This window comes from Littorina saxatilis, linkage group LG14, assembly GCF_037325665.1.
Source record: "Littorina saxatilis isolate snail1 linkage group LG14, US_GU_Lsax_2.0, whole genome shotgun sequence".
NCBI classification, from domain to species: Eukaryota; Metazoa; Mollusca; class Gastropoda; order Littorinimorpha; family Littorinidae; genus Littorina; species Littorina saxatilis.
In genome coordinates this window covers 6726202-6737401 of record NC_090258.1, presented here as the reverse complement: position 1 = coordinate 6737401, position 11200 = coordinate 6726202, and the positions used below count along the sequence as shown (strand labels likewise).

At 41.1% G+C, this 11200-nt stretch overlaps 1 protein-coding gene across 4 annotated transcripts in view; it reads left to right on the top strand.

Annotated features, from left to right (window-relative positions):
• The first annotated feature begins 608 nt into the window (after window positions 1–608).
• LOC138947011 (contactin-5-like) overlaps window positions 609–11200 on the top strand; it is a 96600-nt gene continuing 86008 nt past the window's right edge. The window contains exons 1-2 of one of the 4 annotated variants that reach the window (XM_070318442.1): window positions 609–689; window positions 1107–1291. The gene's annotated coding sequence lies outside the window, so the exon portion shown is untranslated. Of the gene's footprint in view, window positions 788–1106; window positions 1292–11200 lie in introns of all 4 variants that reach the window. The other 3 variants (XM_070318441.1, XM_070318439.1, XM_070318443.1) reach the window with 3 other exon arrangements.

Below are 11200 nucleotides of genomic sequence, written 5' to 3'. Positions count from 1 at the left end.
TGTCACTTTGTGTTGAATAAACAATAGATCCAGAGGAGCGAATAACTGTGTGGTTGTGTTTACTTTGACACGTGCTTTCTGTACCTGCAACTTTTACCGTGACCGTGATTTGCCACTGGTGTTCGTGATCGTGAAAACAAAAATCAAGGTAGCTGTGATCGTGAAAGCTAAAATTTCCCTTCCCGTGATCGTGATGATACCCCCCCTTTGGGGCCCTCTACGGAGGGCACCTAGGATGTTCTCAAGACTAGTGGTGAGTGTTTAAACGAAATGGTGTTTGTACTGTGTGTAAAAGCCTGGCAGTGTCTGTGACCAGAAACTGATGGTTTACGGGAAGCTGGGTGTGCCTTTAAACAAAATGTTATTCAAAATTCATCACATGAAACAATATACAACTAGGACACGCACTCAAGCAGTATTTCATAATATTTGTTTCAGTGGCCTTGTTTTGTCAACTGAACAAAAGTTCACACCAAGACCACCACGCTTGTTCAACCGGACTAACACACAGTGCGACTAAAACCATCAAACTGGCTTCGACCGCAAAACTGAATAAATAAAATCAAGTCTCGCTGTCGAAGTGAGAGAGCTAGAGCGACAAACACGCGGTAGGTTTGAGTCTCCGTCAGCCCAGCCGAGTCTTTGGGTCTATTTGCTGAACTCGCGCGACTTTTTGCCGCAAGCTCGGCGTAAGAGCCTTTTCGTCTGATTTGAAGGAATTCTATGTGACAAGCGTGAAAGCTGTGATGCGATGAGTCGAGCTGTGATTTCTGTTGGAACTATTTATGCATGTTTTTTTGGTTTATTTATTCGCAAGGAATAGTTTATCATTCTTCTTGTATTTTTATTTTTATTTTTATTTTATTCTTTCAGTTATCTTTATGTGTTGGCTTGTTGGCTTGTTTTCTTGTGTGTGACTCTCTGTGTGCTTGTTCTGAAGAAATTGGTCATTGTTCTCTTGCTTAATTTTTCCTTTTTTTGTCTTTATCGATCGAGAAGTAGAAATAAAAGAATTGTTTTAACATCAAATTTTACGTGAGTTATTACCTATTGTCTTAATGCTTTAGACTCAAAGGAATAATCGCGGGTCTCATCTTTCTTCATAGCCTTCCCTAGAGAGAAAAACCTGAACTGGATAACAATACCATGATTTCGATTGTGTGGAAATGTGTAAAAGTTAATGTGCGCCACTAAATTTAATAGACTGTGAGTCAACTTTCATGTTGGATACGAATTTCTCTGGATGTTTGGGAAGAAACATTGTGACTGTGAGGATACTCTAAACTAAGAGGTAAGAATAGGATTTTGCACTTGTTTTCGATTTGATTCGTTCCAATTCGTCTGTCTGTCTGTCTGTCCCCCCGTCTGAACTGTTTCCTGTGAGCGTGTTGAATAAAAAAAATAGGGCCTATATAGGCTGCATGTGTTAAGAACCTGCGCCAGCGTTATGCATATATACTTTTTTTCATATACATTTTCTTACATTGGAGGGTACCTCACCGGGTAAGAAAGCTCGTGTTTCTTTTTTTTTTTTTTTTTTTTTTTGTGTGTACGTTTAGCGCGAGAAACCGACTCTCTCTTGACGTGGGAAGACTTCCGTTGTCCATTGTGTCTAAAACGGCCACAGAAGTCACGTTGACCGGAAATGTCCGTTATTTACCATCAAAATCTAAAATGAATTTGGCATCCGAACATACATACTTGTTTCGTTTCGATGTTTATTTTTCTGATAAATATTATACGTTATGTTACTCGATCGAGACAGTTATTGGTCTGCGAAACAGCACCTGCGGTGAAGGTGAACAGTGATTGTCATGATCTGCATCAAATGTCATATTTTGGTAATAAATACAAATAAAATGTATGCAGATCGATCCATTTTTAGTAAGGACTCCTCTTAGATTATATATATATATTATGACTGAGCGCACACTCGCTTTGCAGTCTCGGCCAGCCGCCAAAATATCAGTTTTAGTCAGCCATTGACGTCGCATGGCTCAATTTTGGTCACGTAAAAAAATAAGCTTGTTTGCTTGAGTTCGTGTCCTCGCTGTCTATTGTTAATTGTAATTTGTAATGTATTCTGAATAAAATTTTGTTTAAAAGAAGAAAAGTCCAACGTTTAATCGATACCCAGTGCAATCACTGCGGTCAAGATTACTTTGCATGAGAGTCCAGTTTCTAGAGATACCGGTTTCTGCAAGGACCAGGGTCGAACATTTTCCCGTTTTGAAAAAAAAACAGCAGAATTGCGACCATGGGTGCGAGTGATATGCCTTGCTGTCTTCTAGTTTTACCTGTGTATTTTTTATTGTGGGGAGAGTTCGACATTGACGTTAGTTCATTTCTATCGATCATTATTTCCCCTGAGATTCATATTCGGTTTTATGGGCATATTTTACTGCGTATCACACAGGTAAAAGAAAATAAGATTAGGACTTAAAAGTCATCTCTCTCTCTCTCTCTCTCTCTCTCTCTCTCTCTCTCTCTCTCTCTCTCTCTCTCTCTCTCTCTCTCTCTCTCTCTCTCTCTCTCTCTCTCTCTCTCTCTTTCTCAAATTCTGATGCAGCTATCACAAACTTGAAATCGAATCACGAAGAAGAAATGGCGTTGACATTGAAGATAGGTTATGTATATTAATTGCGACACGAATGCATCAGGTGATGAGTTTAATTTTGCATTCGAAATTTCAAAATTCGATTCAGGTATATTCCACAAAAGTATTTGTTAGTTCAGACTTCGTTTTCTCTTTGTAATGTGTTGTCTGTAAGAAGGAATAGGAAGCTCAAATTAACCAAATTCATTATAATTGCTCAGGTTAAAATTTAACGGTTATCCAGTTGTAGTTGTGATCAATCTTGCTTCTATTGTCTTCGTACCGTGGTTGATTCTCCATGCCCCAGAGGGGGATAAGGATTACTACAAATTGAAACTTGACCCAGTGTTTGTGCGTGTAAGTTCATGGGTTTGTAAATTTGCTTGTATGGGTATTAATTCAGCGAACCAGGAAGAAGAAGGTGTCAGTTCAATAAATGTGCATTGTGTGTGTGTGTGTGTGTGTGTGTGTGTGTGTGTGTGTGTGTGTGTGTCTGTTTGTCTGTCTGTCTGTCTATTCATACGTGCGTGCGTGCGTGCGTGTGTGCGTGCGTGCATGCATGCTTGCCGGAGTACGTGTTTGCGCGCATACGTGCGCGCGTGCGTGCGTGCTAGAGCGAGTCCGCATATTCAAATGTAAAGACAAATGTGGAACACATAAACGATCCAAAACTGGCAGTTTGAGTGACGTCTGTAATTCTGAACTACAGCTGCAGATGTTCAATGCCTGCTTTATTTGTGAAGCGTGTCATTCATGTATTTGCCGCTTTGCGTCATATCAGTGTCAAAAACAATTGATTTTTTATTCGTTTGACATGCCTAACGGCTTATAAGACAAGTTCGTCATTCTCCTCCTCCTTCGCCTTCTTCTTTTCCTCCTGCAACACACACATGCGCAGGCAAGCACACACACACACACACACACACACACACACACACACACACAAAGGCAGGCATGTACGTACATACACACACACACACAGGCATGTACGTACACACACACACACACACAAACACACACACACACACAAACACACAAACACACACACACACACACACACACACACACACACACACACACAAAGGCAGGCATGTACGTACACACACACACACACACACACAGGCATGTACGTACACACACACACACACACACACACACACACACACACACACACACACACACACTTTCTCTTCCTTCCTTTACCCTCGCTTTCCTATTTATCCCCCCTCCCCCGCTTCCACCATCACCGCCTTTACCCCCTACCCCTACCCTCTGCCAGAAGAAAAAAATCAGCCGGGCAAGGCAACATGTCTCAAGAAAGGGAAATCAAGTTTCAGTCACGTGTGCCATTTCTGTCTTTTCAACTACAAGGAACGTTTATTCATGTTGTTTACCGACTGAAACGATCGGCTTGTGTTGGTGAAATTTAAATCGTCTCATGAATCTCTCGTTTATTCATTCTGACCATTCTTTGCGTGGGGTCTGAATAAAATCACCGAATCAACACAAATCTGTCAGTCTTTTCTTCGGGACTTTGACTATGAATTGCATTTGGTGCGAATGTGCTGACCGATTTGTGCGTGAGCAAACCATACAATGTAACTCCCATTTTAAGACCCCCCCCCCCCCCCCCCCCCACCGATTTAAGACTTCCCCCTTTCTAAGACCTTGATTTTATTTTTTCACCTCACAACCTCTGTAAATTTACCTCCTTTGTAAAGCTTCATCTTTAAGACCTGATATTTTTTCTCAGAATGTTTTTAAATGTCAAAAGGGAGGTTCCGCTGTATTGCACTTTTTTGCACTGACTTGCACACAGAATGAGTGCAGTTTCTCCCCGGAAACATTCCGCAAGCACACGAAAATAAATGTTTATATGTGACAGCTGTGTTCGATATAAACTGTGACGGGCGCAGTGGGCTAGTAGATAAGACATCGGCCCACACGTGCAAAAACATGAGTGAACGTGGGAGTTTCAACCCATGAACGAAGAAGAAGAAGAAGATATAAACTGAATATGTTATTGACTGTTTATGTCATGTCAGGAAAAAAGTGTTGATATAAAAGTGCATATGCCTCACTGAAATAAATGACAGCCGTGTTCAACATAAATAAAATGTGTGATTTGCTGGCTATCTCATGTCAGGAAAAAGAACTATAGCAGCACAATTCCTCATTTTGATATTATGAGGCATTGTAAGGAGTTGGAGTCGAAGAACTTTAAGAACACCCCTCGTAACCCTAAACCAAAAAAATGGGATCGATAGTTTAGAAGGAGCTTGTCTTTGTGTCTTCTTTACGGTCATTTTCTTCATTATTTCATTTCCAAAAACTTTAAACAAAAACGTTGAAGTTGTCTACACTAACTAATTGGGTTCGGTTGGTTTGGTTTGGTTGGTTGGCTGGTTGCTTGGTTGCTTCATCACATCTTCTTTTTGAAGAAAGGGGTGGGTGGTGAGTGCTGTGACTTAATCTGTCTCCTTGCATAATCATTTTCTTTACCCTGAGTTTGTTGTGCCTGTTATTATTTCTCGTTATTTTACCCCCTACTTTAATATACAAGATGAAACTTCTCAGTCAAAATACATAAATTTGCTGTCTGAAAATACAAACCTGCATATGATTTGCCACTGTGTATATAAGCGACACATTACGACGTAGAAAGCAAAGTGATGTGTATCACCGAAAATAAGGATAAGGATAAGATTTTATATAGTCCATGAGGGTAACCTCACAGAAATTCGGGCTGCTTTCTCCCTGGGGAAAGCGAGCTGCCATACAGTATACGGCGCTACCCATTTTTTTTTCCCTGCATGCGTGTATTCATGTTTCCAAGCCCTGAGACTTAATGCCGTGTGAGATGGAATTTTTTTACACTTTATTCCAAATCACACGGGTATTTGGTGGACATTTTTATCTATGCCTATACAATTTTGCCAGGAAAGACCCTTTTGTCAATCGTGGGATCTTTAACGTGCCCACCCCAATGTAGTGTACACTCAGATTTGTCTAATTCACATGCACTTACACGAGTTATATTTGCAATACAATGCACCAAATATATGTACAACAAGACATTACATTGTATGCATTGTACTTAGGGTTGTAAATAATTATTCAGTCTTTTCAACTGGGCGGGTAAAAATAAGTATCCGTACATGCCACATGGCGTGCAAGGGAGAGGGGTGTGTGGGGTGAGTGCGCGAGTGTGTGCGTGTATGTGTGTGCGTGTGTGTGCGTGCGTGTATGTGTGTGCGTGTGTGTGCGTGCGTGTGTGCGTGTCCGTGCGTCCGCGTGTGCGTGCGTGTGTGAATGCCTCTCTCTCTCTCTCTCTCTCTCTCTCTCTCTCTCTCTCTCTCTCTCTCTCTCTCTCTCTCTCTCTCTCTCTCTCTCTCTCTCTCTCTCTCTCTCTCTCTCTCTCTCTCTCTCTCTCTCTCTCTCTCTCTCTCTCTCTCTCTCTCTCTCTCTGACAGGCAACAGGCTGTATACGCAAACGCCTCAGCATCAAGTTTGCAGGATGTACGATATGGCGTACCACAAGGGTCAGTTTTAGGCCCTCTCCTCTTCTCTATATACATAAATGACCTTCCCCTTCACATTGAGAATTTATGTGAACTTTTTGCAGATGACACAACCATACATTCTAGTAACACCAATTTAAGTCGTTTATCAGAAACACTGCAAGAAAGTTTAAAGGCACAGTGCAGCTCACAGCCTTCGTTTTGCGTTTTTGTTGCAGCTGAGTGCATTTACAGTTCAAAAATCCTCCTATGGTAGTAAAACAAACCCAAAACTACCCAACGACGACATCTGTGAAGCTTGACAGTTTCTTGTTCACGCGAGTGCATAAATTAACCTAGTTATTACGTTTTGTTTGGTCGGAGTTCGATTCAACTGAGTGATTCCGGCCTCCATTTTGTTTTACACAAACTCATGATAACGTCTGACATAGTTTGCTAGTGACGTGTCTTTTTGTGCATGATGTGGTGATCTACCTGATCTAAATTTAGATCCAAAAATAGGTCAAGACCAGCCGGGTCCGAGTACGAAATTAATTCGTAAAAAAATCGCAGTTCTTGACTCTTTGGGTGCAAGTCAATGAAACTTGGTAGTTCTTCTAACGGATAGCTGCCTGAGGTATGACTAAAAGCCCCAGGGGCTCCGTGCACCTGGATTTGACAAGTTCAGTACCTTTAAACCAGTTGAGTGAATGGACTGAGCTAAATCACATGTCCCTTAACCCCAAAAAAACAAAAAGCATGATAATAACAACTAGGCAAAAACGCCAGAACATAACCTCAATATTTCACGATCTAACGGTTAATGATAAACTTGTTGAAAAAGTCGACCATCATAAAGTTTTGGGAGTGACCATTGATAACAACATGTCTTGGTCACACCACATCGAACAACTGTCTAAACAAGTGTCCAAGAAGGTTTATCTATTATCTAGAATCAAGCACTTTCTGAATTTGGAAGCCAGGAAATTATTCTTTAATGCTCATATTCAGTCTGTTATTGATTACGCGTCTACCTTGTGGGACTCGGCAAGTGAAAATTCATTCAAACCACTAATTAGATTACATAAACGAGCGCTTAAAGTAGTCTTATTAAAGAAAACAACCCTATCTGAGTTAGACTACATGAACTTAGGCATTCTTCCTCTGAAGCCAAGGCTAAGTTATAATAAAGGTACCCTTATGCATAAAATTACTCATGGATGTGTACCTCAAACCATATTTTCCAAATTCACGTTAAAAACTTCACGCCAATTGATGAGACTGAACATGCCTCTGCCTAGGATTGACCTATTCAAATCTAGTTTAGTCTATTCAGGTAGCAGTCTCTGGAACACTCTTCCGAGAATCCTACGGCAAACTAGCAGCACAAACGTTTTTAAGACCAGATATACGTCTTATCTCATGAAGTCTAAATAAACATCTGTTGTCGCTAGAATGGTTGTTAAAACCCACAACCGGTGCTTTTTAACAATGTATTTATTATTTTTATATACACTAATTTTTTCGAATGCAGTGTATGTCGATGGGCATGGCATTCAGTACAGCTTTGTTGCGTCAGTGCAATCTACTCTATAATTCTTAACTCATGTCAAATGAACTTACATTTTTCATTTAAGCAATGTATTGTATGTAAATTGATGATATGTTCTTACTTTCATTTTATTATAATCATGTAGCAGTAGTTTTCTTTACTTGCTTATTCTTTAGCAATTTTAGACTAGTCCCTCTTTAGGGCGAGGGCCAGATGTAAAAAAGCAGATCACTGCTTACTCTATTACCCTCGTTCAATAAAGAATTGTTCTTGTTCTTGTTCTTGTTCTCTCATAGATTTCAGAACTTTCGAACTAAATATGTTAATCGTCCTGGACTTTTGCGCCGGACGCCGATGGCTTTTAAAGACTTCCTACCCTTGCTTCATATTGAAAGCAAGCCTTATCTGTAGTTCATGAAGCAGAACATATACTTCATCAAGGATACATTTTAGGGATACAATGTGTGTCTACCACAACAGTAATATTTCTCACAAAGATCCTCCCATTCCTCTAAGAAAAAATAAAATGGGCTCCTGTCTAGATTCGTATCGCATTCTCATACATGCCGAGAAGAGATGCTAAGATGGCAAAGGTCACATGAATACAAAACTCCATGGTCCCGTTCAGGTCTTTCAACCATGACAATCGACTCGCCGGCGCTACCTGGAGCTTGTACTTTTATCCGGCAGGTCAAGTTACCAATTCTCCTGTCCTTCGCTGGTCTCAAGGCATTCTGATAATCATCGTTCCACGGCTATCGCCAGTTGTCTCTCTGACCGGACGCGAAAGTCCAACGCGAATCTATCAAAACAAGAATACAGAGTTATCTCCCATATGTTGTTCGCGAGCAGTGTTCGCGAGACGAAAATGGTTGCAGATTGGCCGACTTCGACAGTGATCTCCGTTCTGTTCTTCACAGTTATGATAAAGACATCGTTCTAAGGTCAAAACAAGTCGAAATTTTGAGACTGCTGCCGGAAGGAGACCGTAATATATGGTTGCATCACTGTCAAAAAAATCGTCTGCTCCAGCGAGCGCCGAAACCAAACGGTTGATTATCACGTGACACTTATGCCATATTTAGAGTTGTTTGCACGGTAAATACAGCCGCGAAAAATAGCTCGCTTGAAACTGTCTTACATATCAATTCCTTTGTAATTTAAAAATAACACAACACCATGAAAAATCATTATCGACGATCGCGAATCTGCTTACATCCATAACACATTACGAACAGATCTAAATATGTAAAAAAAAAATAAAAAAAAATCGATTTCCTCGCCAGACAAGGAAAACCAAGGCACCCTGTCAGGGATAGAATGAGCCGAACTCTTTTTGGCCTGACCTCCCCGAGTCAAAGGCGAAAAGTGCTGACCGAAGTTGTTTGTAATCTGAACCGTGCCGGCCATTGTTATTGAAGCCCGATGGCTACAGTAAGGACACGGTAAGGTTTCTGTTTCCTCCCGCTGCGCCAACAATTCTTTTGTAAAGGCGCGGTCCTTCCCCGTTAAAACTGTTCTACTCACCATCTGTGACATGGTCAGGCTTTTACAGGAGATACGAGTATTCCTTCCCCGTTAAAACTGTTCTACTCACCATCTGTGACATGGTCAGGCTTTTACAGGAGATACGAGTATTCCTTCCTCGTTAAAACTGTTCTACTCACCATCTGTGACATGGTCAGGCTTTTACAGGAGATACGAGTATTCCTTCCCCGTTAAAACTGTTCTACTCACCATCTGTGATATGGTCAGGCTTTTACAGGAGATACGAGTATTCCTTCCCCGTTAAAACTGTTCTACTCACCATCTGTGATATGGTCAGGTTTTTACAGGAGATACGAGTATTCCTTCCCCGTTAAAACTGTTCTACTCACCATCTGTAATATGGTCAGGCTTTTACAGGAGGTACGAGTATTCCTTCCCCGTTAAAACTGTTCTACTCACCATCTGTGATATGGTCAGGTTTTTACAGGAGATACGAGTATTCCTTCCCCGTTAAAACTGTTCTACTCACCATCTGTGATATGGTCAGGCTTTTACAGGAGATACGAGTATTCCTTCCCCGTTAAAACTGTTCTACTCACCATCTGTAATATGGTCAGGCTTTTACAGGAGGTACGAGTATTCCTTCCCCGTTAAAACTGTTCTACTCACCATCTGTGATATAGTCAGGTTTTTACAGGAGATACGAGTATTCCTTCCTCGTTAAAACAGTTCTACTCACCATCTGTGATATGGTCAGGCTTTTACAGGAGATACGAGTATTCCTTCCTCGTTAAAACTGTTCTACTCACGATCTGTGATATGGTCAGGCTTTTACAGGAGATACGAGTATTCCTTCCCCGTTAAAACTGTTCTACTCACTATCTGTGATATGGTCAGGCTTTTACAGGAGATACGATGATTCCTTCCTCGTTAAAACTGTTCTACTCACCATCTGTGACATGGTCAGGCTTTTACAGGAGATAAGAGTATTCCTTCCCCGTTAAAACTGTTCTACTCACCATCTGTGATATAGTCAGGCTTTTACAGGAGATACGAGTATTCCTTCCCTGTTAAAACTGTTCTACTCACCATCTGTGATATGGTCAGGCTGTTACAGGAGATACGATGATTCCTTCCTCGTTAAAACTGTTCTACTCACCATCTGTGACATGGTCAGGCTTTTACAGGAGATAAGAGTATTCCTTCCCCGTTAAAACTGTTCTACTCACCATCTGTGATATGGTCAGGCTTTTACAGGAGATAAGAGTATTCCTTCCCCGTTAAAACTGTTCTACTCACCATCTGTGATATGGTCAGGCTTTTACAGGAGATACGATGATTCCTTCCTCGTTAAAACTGTTCTACTCACCATCTGTGACATGGTCAGGCTTTTAGAGGAGATAAGAGTATTCCTTCCCCGTTAAAACTGTTCTACTCACCATCTGTGATATGGTCAGGCTTTTACAGGAGATACGAGTATTCCTTCCTCGTTAAAACTGTTCTACTCACCATCTGTGATATGGTCAGGCTTTTACAGGAGATACGAGTATTCCTTCCCCGTTAAAACTGTTCTACTCACCATCTGTGATATGGTCAGGCTTTTACAGGAGATACGATGATTCCTTCCTTGTTAAAACTGTTCTACTCACCATCTGTGACATGGTCAGGCTTTTACAGGAGATAAGAGTATTCCTTCCCCGTTAAAACTGTTCTACTCACCATCTGTGATATAGTCAGGCTTTTACAGGAGATACGAGTATTCCTTCCCCGTTAAAACTGTTCTACTCACCATCTGTGATATGGTCAGGCTGTTACAGGAGATACGATGATTCCTTCCTCGTTAAAACTGTTCTACTCACCATCTGTGACATGGTCAGGCTTTTACAGGAGATAAGAGTATTCCTTCCCCGTTAAAACTGTTCTACTCACCATCTGTGATATGGTCAGGCTTTTACAGGAGATAAGAGTATTCCTTCCCCGTTAAAACTGTTCTACTCACCATCTGTGATATGGTCAGGCTTTTACAGGAGATACGAGTATTCCTTCCTCGTTAAAACTGTTCTA